Source organism: Anopheles maculipalpis, chromosome 2RL (assembly GCF_943734695.1).
Source record: "Anopheles maculipalpis chromosome 2RL, idAnoMacuDA_375_x, whole genome shotgun sequence".
Classification (NCBI taxonomy): domain Eukaryota; kingdom Metazoa; phylum Arthropoda; class Insecta; order Diptera; family Culicidae; genus Anopheles; species Anopheles maculipalpis.
In genome coordinates this window covers 32,252,579-32,264,671 of record NC_064871.1, presented here as the reverse complement: position 1 = coordinate 32,264,671, position 12,093 = coordinate 32,252,579, and the positions used below count along the sequence as shown (strand labels likewise).

Genomic DNA, 12,093 nt, shown 5'->3' with positions numbered 1-12,093 from the left:
TTCATTTTATCGCACAAACGCAATACATCTAGCGGCACACTGGATGACCTAATTGTTGGTTCACTTTTCAAGATAACCGATATCCGCTGGTAAAATGGTTGTGGATCGCGAATTATATCCGCGCGAATTATATCGCACTTTTACACTCGCGCCCTACCCTCTTGTCCTTCCGTATCACACTGGATAGATGCAAACCTACGCTTCTATGTGCGAGACCGACCGGGATGACGCGCGCTGTTCTGTAAATGAACAAGATTCCGTTTTAATAACGATGAATCGATACTTTGCCAAGGAAAACCTACAGCAAACTCCTTTCCGAATGCGAATTTTCTCTAACAATCGAACATTTTTACTGTGTTTACAATATTGCGCACGCGAAATTTGTTTTCTGCAACACGTCTAACTAGAAGCGCAAGCCTTTTTTTGCTTCGCATTTGTTGTTTGATTAGTGGTGGGCACGCTAATCCGCCATCTTGTAACTGCAAATCTGAAGGAATTTTATTGTTTTACATAAATGCTTAGGGGAAGCAGTGAAAGTGATAGAAATAACACGTTAAACAACAGCGGAATAGGATAAAAAATCAATATAAACCGTAATATGGTTTAACAATTGCATTTTTCCACGTCATAAAGTTATAAGGCTGTTGCCCATCACTACCCCGGATCGATGATGCCAAACAGACGCTGTCATCTTTTTTGCCAAAACAAAAGCGAGATAGACGTATTCGAGGGAGAGAAAGAGATAGCGCATAAGCGATTATTACGTTTACAACACACAGTTCAAATGCTTACGGAATGATTAATGCGTGTGTCTGTTCGTCTCTTCGCGCTCCTTTCAAAATGATTTTATTGCTTACTTATTTTACAAATGCTTATTAATTTATAAAAGGCATACACACTTACTTAAATCACACACTACATAATACAATTTCTACGAACATTGCAGTGCAAGCACCAAACTAACAATTTTTGTGAATCACCTTGTGACAGCGTGGCGAAACGTGTTGGATTTGAACAAAATTCTACAAGAACCGTTAATTGTCCACTTGGGTGAAGAAAATGTTTCATTTTTTCCTCACTGATCAACAAAACTGCGTGAAAAAACTATTAAGACTACAACCGAATATAGTTTTTCTTTTGATTGCATACAGTTGACAATAGATAAAACAAAATTCAAAGTTCAAAACACCCTTTATAAAATGATAAAATGATTGATTTTTCAATAAAATAAACGTACAATCAACTATACTGAAAACTATGAAAATAGAAAGAATGGAAAATTTGCTTTTTTATTCTGTAGACCCTTTCATGCATATTGTCTAATCATCTCCGGTAGTCTCAAGATTTTATGGTGTGTAACTAATAAGATCTTTGTTCTTAAGCTTATGGAAAGTTAGCTGCTAAAGAAATTATCGTTAATAAAAGATTGAAATTATAAAATTCGTCCCACCCGTTCGACGAGCAATACCACACATGGTACTATCTACCTGAGTAAGTAAGTAAGCTTCCGTTTCTTCATCCCGAAATCACCCGAAATGCGTAGGTGTACGCGCTCCATGTTGTCACTGTGTGTGTTGCCGTTTCCGGTCGTGTCCGTCGTCGTCGGCGTCGTCATCGTTTGTCGTCATCGTCGTTATCGGCCCGAATGGACGAGTCTGCTGGCGGGATGGAACCTGACGCTGCCAGAGGCCAAACGTTTATAAAAAGGGTATTCACGAAGTGGAAGTCCTCGATTCGCCTGAAGAACGTCGTGGAAATAACACTTGTTGAACCTGGAGGGAGTGTTCCAGACTCGCCATTCGACGCGTTCGTGCGCTGGTATCGGTGGCAGATACTAACGGTGTGAATTTCAAAAGTCAGTTTATCGTACGCCGTTTTTGAACGGCCACGTGAGAAAACAGAAAACGGTGAAAAAAGGCCTTACGAACAGTGGTGATTGTGTTTTAAGTTTGAAGATCGAACAGCAGATCAGGGTTTTGCGTTTGTTGGTTATTTTTTGCGCTAAATGGTGCTGTGTGTTTAAATCGAATCCTAATATACTGGTTTTTTGTTGCCTGTGTATATGAGTTTAAAACATTTCTCGTGAGCAACGCACATCGTGTCCAGTGCATGAGCATCCGCTCCTGTTTCATCAGATACATTCCGTTCGGGTTCTTCCGTGTAGTCATTCTTTGTAACATTCCGACGGGGTAAAGTACGATCCTTTAAATTCCGATCCCACGTTGAAGACCACGTGCGTTCTTTGTTGCAGCATTGTTTTAGTATTTACAGTCGAAATCTCAAAAGCACCTGGTTGTGTACTACCAGGATTGTAAGACTTTTTGGTTGTGCAGTTTTAGGAGAAAAAGCAAAATTAAACACGTTTAAGTGAAATTTATACAAAAACGTCCAAAAAGTTCCATCTGGCACAATATACCTAACAGACGCATTGGAAATCTTGACAGTATTTGAAGGCAGCGGGGTCAAAGCTGTAAGTACTAAGTATATGATTTTAAACGAAAGATAGTTTTACAAATATGAATATAGATTTTTTTTTGCTTACAAAACCGTACGCATAAATAATTTTCATTATTGCCAAACTCTTCCTTGTGATTTCTCAAACACAGTTTGGGAATCCAGAAATTCGATAATTTTGTAAGATCAAGAATTGGTTTTTTATCCTCCTACATAACTAAACATTTTGGTTCATTTTATTTGCACTTAGGATGTTTTGTTGATATTAGTTATCATTTGTACACTATATAAATGATCAAAAGCGACAGTATTGCGTACCTTCATATGGGATATAATGCTGGAAACAAGCTGAAATTATGAACGTGCGATAAATTGCAATTTCATAGTTATTAGGCACAACATGCACCAAGGATTGAAAAAATACGTAAAATGTATTATTTCAGTAAACAATTAATATTATATAGGAAATTATATGAACTGTGTGATGTTCTTTATGCATTTTATCATTAATTGATAAATAAATAAAATAAAGGAAATTAACAAACCTTAATTTGTTTTCTAAAGTTTATTGAAAGATCATTTGAAAACGAAATTAAAATATATAATAATTGAAATTAATTATTTCATATTTCGAATGAATATGTGATACAATGTCCCAAACAGAATTTTTTACAATATTCCGTAGGTTATTAAAATACTAAATATAATTTATAACATTCATTCAAGTCAATATTTGTTCCCATGAGAAAGCAAACAGATTGCTCAAAGCTATAAAATCGTTTAAACACAAATGATAAAACAAGTCCTTTGAATATCGTTGCCAAACGTTAAACTATGTACAACAGTCTACTACAACTCGTATTACAAACGATGAACCAAGATTTCAAACCGTTTATTTCACACTCAAACACAAATGGTTAGATATTCTCGTTCCTGACGAATACTTTTCACGAAAACTTCAAAGATTTGTTCATTTCTGGTTTACACAATCAAAAAAAAAAGAAGAGAAAGTAAGAAGAGCAAGTAACGAAGTACCAAAATCCTCCATCGTAAAATGTTTGCATACTTTTGGTAAATATTTCCACTACAAAAACGCTGCTTTGTGGTAACTGGTGCCTGGCCAATGAAACATTCCAATCGTTTTGGCTGGAAGTTTGGTGTGTTCGATGGTTTGGGGAGGCGAATCGCTTTTTCCTTCATCTCTTCACTTTCCACCTAATCGGAATGTTGACCAAAAACAATAAACATTCAGCACGTTGTCGAACATACAAAATCGGGGGCAATTTCGGGCAAAGTACACCACAAATTAATACTACTTAAAATTGCACCCTCTAAACGTGGAGTTCACTCCAAACTCTATGGAATGTAAAGTAGGGAGCAAAAAAAAAAAAGCTACAATGGAAACTTTACTCATGTGCAGAAGAAAGAGTGAGCAAAAACGATAGAGAAGCTAATTTTGGGTCGAATTTTCTTTGTGGTTTAATTAAAAATAGAATTTCGCGCACGGCCATGAACACTCCATCGAAAGCTCCGATTCGATTCGATTGGGAAATTTAGAATTTCTTTTAACAACTACTTTCTACAAAATCCCAGGAGAAATGGTGAAAATCGTGCGTGTGGAAAGTCAATATTGTTTTTTTTTTCTTAACTGTACCTCGAACTTTGCTTCAAAGTGAGCTCCCACCGAGGAGAAGATTTCCATACCGGCACGTCGGCATGTGTGGCATCTTGGACGAGGTTCGTGTCTGAAATATGTTACCCCACAAGAAACCTTCCTTCAGTTGGTGGCTAGCGTAGTGGCACGGAGCAATAATTCCAGCGCAATGTGGCATTTTCCCGGCGGGTCAGCAAGGTGCGTACGTTTGGAATTTGATTTGTGGAGGTCCCAGGACCAGTCCAGGTAGCAAGCGACCAGTGAGTTTCGGCTACGGTGCTTCTGTCAACCGGTTTATTTAAGGCTGGAACGTGTACAAACTGAACGTTAGCCGATCGGTGCCCAGTGAAAGTGTAGGAAGTCAAAAAACGTGAACCGAGGCGTATCGATTGACCACGCGTATGGTTAACCAAGCTTTGCCACAACACGCTAAACAAACAAATTGGGAAATGTGAACGTTTGGGTAAAAGTGAATCAAGCGCGCGTGCTAGACAGAGATAGATAGAGAGAGAGAGAGAGAGAGATAGAGAGAGAGAGAGAGAGAGAGAGAGAGAGAGAGAGAATAGGAAAGAGAAGAAAAGTACAGCAAAAAATGTACTAATTCCACCTAGAGCGAAGATTTGCCGTTAAATTAATTTACGGAACCGGCAATTGGTATTACCGTTGTGCTTCCCATTTACCAAACGAGCCAAAAATATCATCACCAGGTGCGGATGTCGGCGGGACGTCAAACTGTGGTGCCTATGTACACACCAAGGGGAAACTGTATCGAAAACGTGATAAACATTTTAACTGCTTTAAACGTTTTCTAAAGCAATCGACAAACGAAGAGCAACAGATTTTTGTACTTAGCCATACAAAAATCAGAAAGGAATAAAATATAATTTAATCGCTAATAGGAAAGACCGATAAAATCCTTATGTCAAAATGTAGGACTATCACACTGTAGTTGTTTTGTGGCAGTTCAAAGATGCTGAATCTTCAAAAATAACCATTGTTCGGCTGCTAGAATAAATTGAAAAAATCTTAACAAAATTGTAGAGTTGACAATAAGGCGCAAGCCGTCTTCTTCTTCTTCTTGCCTTAACGATCTTTAGGTCATGACGGCCATCGAAATGGCTTTCTAAGGCTTGCCAATACCACGTAGTTGGTTAGTCAGTCCTCACTGCGGGGAGACGCTCCGGATAGGATTTGAACCCCGGTCCTGTCGTTCTGAAGACCGGCGCTGCTGTCGCCTATACCACCGGCCGCACGGCTAAGGCCGCCCCTAGCCGTCATATTTTAAATTAATAAAATTATAGAGTGAAACCAGCCCACTGATGAGCTTTAAGCTATGTCTACTTATTATTTGGCTGTATAATTGCCATTTCCATTACTTGCATGGCCAAGAAGCCATAGAATCTCCCTAGATTTCTTACCCTAAGTTTCAGTAACAACCAACTAGTACGTGGTATAAAAAATGTATTAAACCATTCGACGAACGGCGTTATCTAGCTAGTCATAAAGCCAAGAAGAAAATCAAACTATTTTGTAAATTCTTTGCTAAATATTAATAAACTAATTATGTTGTTGTAATTTGAATGAAACATAATATTCGAGATGAACAAGAGACGTTATATCCATTTCTAGGTCCTTCTTAAGATAAACAACATGGCCAGTTGTACGTAGATTTTTTTTCAGTATTTGAATTTGATTAATACTAATTTATCTGGCGGTCCAGTGGTAGTAGCAAGAGACGACAAGACCGGAGTTCAAATCCCATTCGAACCGTTCCCCCTTAATGAGGACTGACTTGTAAGCCATTCGATGGCCGGCATGACCTAATAGGTCGTATAGCCAGGAAGGAGTTTTCTAAAAAAAAGGTAAAAAACCTTACAAACTTTAGAAGACTAATCTAAACTGAGGAAATCGTTCGTAAGAAATTCTAGTCCTCATAGTCAACAACATGGCACCTTGACTTCATGTTGTCAACTGTCAAATCTATGGCTTACCTTTGTATTAAACAAATTCAAGCTTTCAAATATTGCACTCTACCGCAACTTTCCTCATTTTCGTCACCTTTTGTTGGTTGTTACAAATCAGTATTTATGTTCTAAACAAAGGACGGTCCCTTTTATGTGTACCATTAGAAGTGCTAAACGATTACCCACTTTTGTATAACAAACATCAGCAACATCACCTAAAGCGATGGCTCTCACACAGACCCGGCATTAAAACCAACACGGCCATTTAGTACGCTTCTTGCATACCGATTCAGTGCTGCAAGCTGATCGAGATTTATTTATAAACTCCCTGTGGCTTGCCTTCGGGAGCCAGTGATTCAAGCAGAAAACTTCACGACATCCAGTCGGCCACTTTTCTGCCACCCGAACTTCGACGCTTCCAACGCAAAAGCATGCACGGCTGGACTCGCCTGCCAGCCTGTGATTAGACTCGATGAGGTAAAACTTTTAAGCGAACTCCTCGGCGTCCGCAAGCGTGAGATGATTATGAAAATCGATTTCAATATCCCATCTACCCCCTGGGGCTTAAATTTGGCTGCTCATTTTAGACCGTAAATCAACCGGTTTTGATTGATTTCATGGCTTTCAGTGTGTTTTCTGTGAAAGGAAGGAAGGAAAAAAGTATAATAGCCACCAAAATCCCCTCTTCAATGATGCACACCATTGCGACGACGACGACGAATTATCAAACGTTAAATTTTCCCCTCGTTTTAAGCGTTCGCCGGATGAATCCATCGTTCGAAGCTCGCCAATAAACTATTGCGCCTGCAGGCTTTGCGTGGAGATAGTTCGCGAGAGCCATAAAGTTTAATGAAACGGACCCGCGAGCACTGCCATCGACGACACGCAAAATCATTGGCCCGAAACGCTACTTCCGAATGGTGCCGGAAGGAAACACTTGTTCGCTTGCGACGAGAATCAACCAGCTCCTGGCTACCACTGTCCCCAGTGGATGGACCTGACGTAAATCACAGGCACGCTCTCCTCATAGCCAACAACGGTGTAAACAATTTTCACCGTCCGCTGTACGGTAATTCAATTTTGCTGCTCGTATTTTGGTACACAGTCTCGGTAAAATGTCTCACTTACACTAAAAACGGCTCGTTATCGTGTTGAGTTTGCTGGAGCGACCTGCTTGATGGTTAAAGAGTTGAACGATGGTTTAAAAAGGGGGCCACGCAACGCAAGACAGCAAATTTTGGGTAATGGCTCGTTGCTTCGATGAAGCGGCAAAAGGTCGCAAAGAAAATGGACGCTTTAGCACAGGTACGTCATCTGTCTTTTTTTTTTTTTTTTTCATCGAGGTCATCTCTTCTGGGGCTTGCTAATCGGCCAATGGATTGGATAAAATGCACGATACAGCTTGCGTCTTCTCACAAAGGATTAGATTATCGCCCTAACTTGCCGTCGCCCTCGAAAATGGAACCAACCGTGATGTTTTTGATGTTCATATTTTAGCATCAATCGACGATGGGTACGGCAGTTAATAGCTTAATGAATGTGCCACTGGAAGCATTCGATTTGCATTCATAAAACATTCACTCAAAGATCAATAAATCCATAATTTCATGGAGGAATGGTTTTCAAACGATAAATTTGTATGTGTTTTTAAGTTATTTTAGACGATAGAAATGCTTTTCGATAAAGGTACTAATATGAAAATTATATTATTTACTTATTAATACATATCCTACGTATATTGAACCATTTGAGCAATATGTTTCGAAACTTTGTAACTAATTTTCAATACCATTACTGAATTGTTAATCAAAAATCAATTGTTTCAATTAATTTAAGCTTTGATATAGAATGAACTTAAATGTCGCAAGACGTTTCACTGTTTTAAAGGCCCGTAAAAGGCCTCGGAATTACTTAAATTTTGTCTTTCCTTAATTCCACAGGTGTCGCATTAAAAGATTATATCAATGCTCGTACACTTTCCTGGGATGATTAAAATAAAAAAAGGGTGAAGGTATAAAAATACCCTTCGTCCTTCGCTAAACAAACAGCTATCGGCTTAGTGGGCGCTAACAAATAGAATGGCGGGAGAACCATCCTACTAACGCTGTTGTTCATATAAAAGCAAAACCATCACTACACTATGAACAAACTGAATGGGTTAAGCTGGCAAAGTCCTAAGGTAGGACGAAATTTTCATTCCCTTCGCTTGGATGGTTCATAATCTCTACGAGAAGGATAAACTCTTACCGATTCACATTCCGGTAAAAAGCCAAAGAAACGAAGTGACAATGATGAAAAAAAGAACTGTGGTAAAAGCATCGTTAGAATGGTTTAAATTCTCAAGGACATCACCTCAAACGGTGAAGCGTTGTAGAGCGTTCAAAACAACCCACAAACAAGTGGATCACGACATTGCTTTTTGTCGTAAAATTATTGGCAAAAGTTGAGCATATGATAGGGAAATGAATATTTTCACCTTTGCACCAGCTGGCGAAAACAAAATGAGCATTTCAAACGGTAGCAAAGTGTTAACTTATGGAATGTGGGATTGCATTCCAAGGAGTGCATAAGCTTGGAATTTAAAAGTTAAAATCAAATTTATGGCATCAGTGACAGCGTTGTAAGATGCTTCTTAATCGACAGAACTATTAAGTAGAATGAGCTTTTTTTAGTGCAATTCCTTGTAATAATTTTTATTCCAAAGTCCAAGTCTGCTCATTTCATAGCTTGACGGGTGCATCTGAAAACAATTTCGATCTGTCTAAAGGAGGCGCTCGATGTTTCTTATTAAAATGGTTCATATCGATGGAGACGCCTGGTCCACCACGCATTTCTGCATAGAATTCGCATGAAATGCATTTCAAATATTTTATAAAAGATATTGTTTTACAGAACTTTGCTACGTTTTGCATACTTTCAGGCGTATATCAGCTATGTGATGATCGCACTTATTCGCCTGTAAATGATTCACTTTAAGAACTGATCTCTTAAAATGTCATGACTAGTTTTACATCGGCCAACAATCAATTCTAAACAAGTTTTGCCTTTGCACTGGTACATAAAGTCATAACTTGTGTTTTTTTTGTAGTTTTTAATAACCCTCTAACACACTTTTAATGACAACTTTTTTCATTATTTCACATACATACTATACTTTTCTTCCATTCAAACGCTAACGCTCGTCGGATGGAGAGCACCATCATTCAGAGCAATTTTTCACGAAACATGCTCATTTCACAGGATGTTTCGGAGGAAAACAGTATCACAGCAACAAGTGACCATTAGCGGATCGTCGCTGTCCCGCGTGTCCATTCACGGGAATCTAGAGAAACATAACGAATTTAAAATTAATCCGATATTGTCAAATGCAAACGAGAAACTCGTGGCGTACCGAACGTGGATGCTATTAGCATGGGATTTCCATTTTTTTAACCAACCTTTTTATTCAAATATTTTCATTCCTCTTTCTCGGCGGTTCCTTTGCGCTCACTCGCGCTATCTGTTCGGGTTTTGCCTTCATTCATTCGCTATCTTACCGTACCCGGGAGATAATCGCAGCAAAGTAGATCAGCGTCTCCGATTGTACCATTTAATACGCTTCTCGTTCAGCCGACGGAAAATTGCTTCGCCGGAGCAGCGCGTTAGAGAATGGGAAAGCGATCACCATCATCATCGCAACCCAAAAACCGCTCGGTTGTGGTTTGGCGGATAACCCTGGGCAGGTGGTTTTTGTTTCTTTTTTTTCGGCAAATATAATTGAATTATGGCTGTGGTCAGTTTGTTGCCTCAAATGTTGCACAGTTGACTTCAAACAAGACTTTTGCATTTTGTTATCTTTCGGTTGTCGCTCAGTTCAGGGGAAATTGTTAAAGATCAAAACACAACCAGAAACGCCAGTCAGAATGAACAGCTCTAATAAAGCCGACTCGAGGTAGGCAAGAACGAAAAAAAAAAAAACGACACTTCTTACAAGACACCAGGCTTGTTTAAAGCATTTCCATAGAACTTTCTCTGCAGCGAAGTGCAGTTGGGTGAGGGATTAAAATGGAACTTAGCGAAGCGTCAAAGCACAGCGGTGTGTAAGTTGCTTTCATTCGCTTCAAGCTCCCACCAAGCGAGCAGTAGATTAATCAAATTTTCCGGCTCACCTTCACACGTACCAAGCTGACGGTCAACAAGTTCACTTGCTCAGCCGGTGTGTCTTCGAAAGCGATGAGCCTCCGTCCACCCGTCAGCAAGAGGCTCTTTCGTGCCGAAACGGTCAGATAAAGTTGTTATTATTATTTATCTCCTGTGTGGCTCGTTTCCGGAGCTGGAGCACAGCTTTCAGCGTCTTCCTGCTAAGCTCTCAAGATTACGACGCTCGTCTGACCAACGGTCGGTTGAGCCGATGATAAAATGCGACTCACGACGAAGTCGCTCGTACGTCCACATTCCGTAAGGTTCGTTTCCGTTTCAAGATTGAACCGAAACCGTTTCTACTATCTTCCTGCCGGATCTTCATGCCTTTTTTTTCGGGGGATTCTTATATTTAACCCGAGAAAAATCCGACCCAACTAAGCTTTATTAACCTAACACCACTTTGTATCGCTTTGAAACCGTTTCCCTGGTTTTACCCGCCAAACACTTTCTCACGAGACACTGCGATACGATGGTTATGTCCGTTGGCTATGACATCCATTCGAGCTTGTTCGAAAATCAGTATCGTTCCGAATGCACACACACACACGGAAACGCACACACTTTTTCCCAGCCCAACTGTTGCACACGATTTGCCCCGAAGATCCAATAAACTCATTCACTTGACTGCACTTTTGCAGACTCTGTTTGTGTGTGCGTGTACAAGGAAAAATGCATTTTCTGCAAGGAAATCTTCAGCGTAAAAGAAAGAAACCAGACACCCTGAAGGATATTCGAACCTGCAGCGTTTAAGGTGCTTGGTTGCGAGAATTGCTATTTATGTATAGCTTTTTTTTTTTTGGTTTAGTTTCTTTATCCTTTCGCGCCGAACAACTCACATGGAACACTTTCTCGACCCAGAATCACTTGCCAGTTTCACACCACCCGGCAGTGTTGGGTTCATTTTACTGGTTTGATTTTTAAACATTTGTTTTATCTAGTTATACGCCAGGGTTATGCTAGAAGCAGTCGATTGAGCGGATGTGCTTTTGCCTGCGAACCGAAACAGATTCGCAAACTGTCTGTTGTCTCGCAGCAGGGTGGAAAATTGATTGAATTGTGTTATTTTGTAAAACTTTCACTACTGCACTGAGGTAATTGGGTTGAAGTTATGTTGCGTGGACTAATACCTAGCACGTGCCAAGCTTGCAAGAAACAGAGTATATATTTTACTTATTTTAAACGTTTTTACATGAAGATTATTACACGGGTTTTCAATACATTTTTCAGATTAAATAAAATATGATTGCTATTTATGATAAAAGTATAGTATCGCTTCATAGTTAAAGGTTAAAGAAAGGCATCAACGAGAACTTCTATATTCTGTACTGTGGTCTGCGTGCTGTCACGCTTTATGAAACCCGTTTAAAGCCTCTCCATGTTGACCGTGAACCTTGGCCACGACTGCTAAGTAATTAAACCGAGGGGTTCGACGTGTATATTGCACTAGCTGGTAATTTATGCATCCGAATGGAAAGCTTCAACAGAATGCAAAAATACTGCATTAAAGCATCATGCCTACATTGGCTCTTCATGACTACTCTTGAATGGAGCAGTCTGTATCTGCACTGTATCTTAGCCTTATGAAAGTTCATAATGATGGATTAAAGTTGTGATAATTAAAATGTAGTTCTAATGCTCTTGCCGGGTGTTGAATTACTGTGGTTATCCATACCAATCCGCAAAAGTTTATTAAAACAGTATTATCATCAAATCAGAAAGAACTAATTTTCTATTGAAATATCCCATCATTCTTCCTTAATAAATTAGTTTAATAACTCACTGTCTAAATCACATTCAGGAGGTTCATTATTCGCAAATTAATGTATGATCCGTAGCACG

General features: G+C 39.4%; 2 protein-coding genes across 2 annotated transcripts in view; both read left to right on the top strand.

The window, feature by feature from the left end:
• Nucleotides 1-12,093, top strand: part of LOC126557109 (F-box/LRR-repeat protein 7) — a 440,460-nt gene that overhangs the window by 102,488 nt on the left and 325,879 nt on the right. The window lies entirely within an intron of this gene.
• Nucleotides 1-12,093, top strand: part of LOC126556930 (bumetanide-sensitive sodium-(potassium)-chloride cotransporter-like) — a 146,775-nt gene that overhangs the window by 71,583 nt on the left and 63,099 nt on the right. The gene's annotated exons all lie outside the window — the stretch shown is intronic.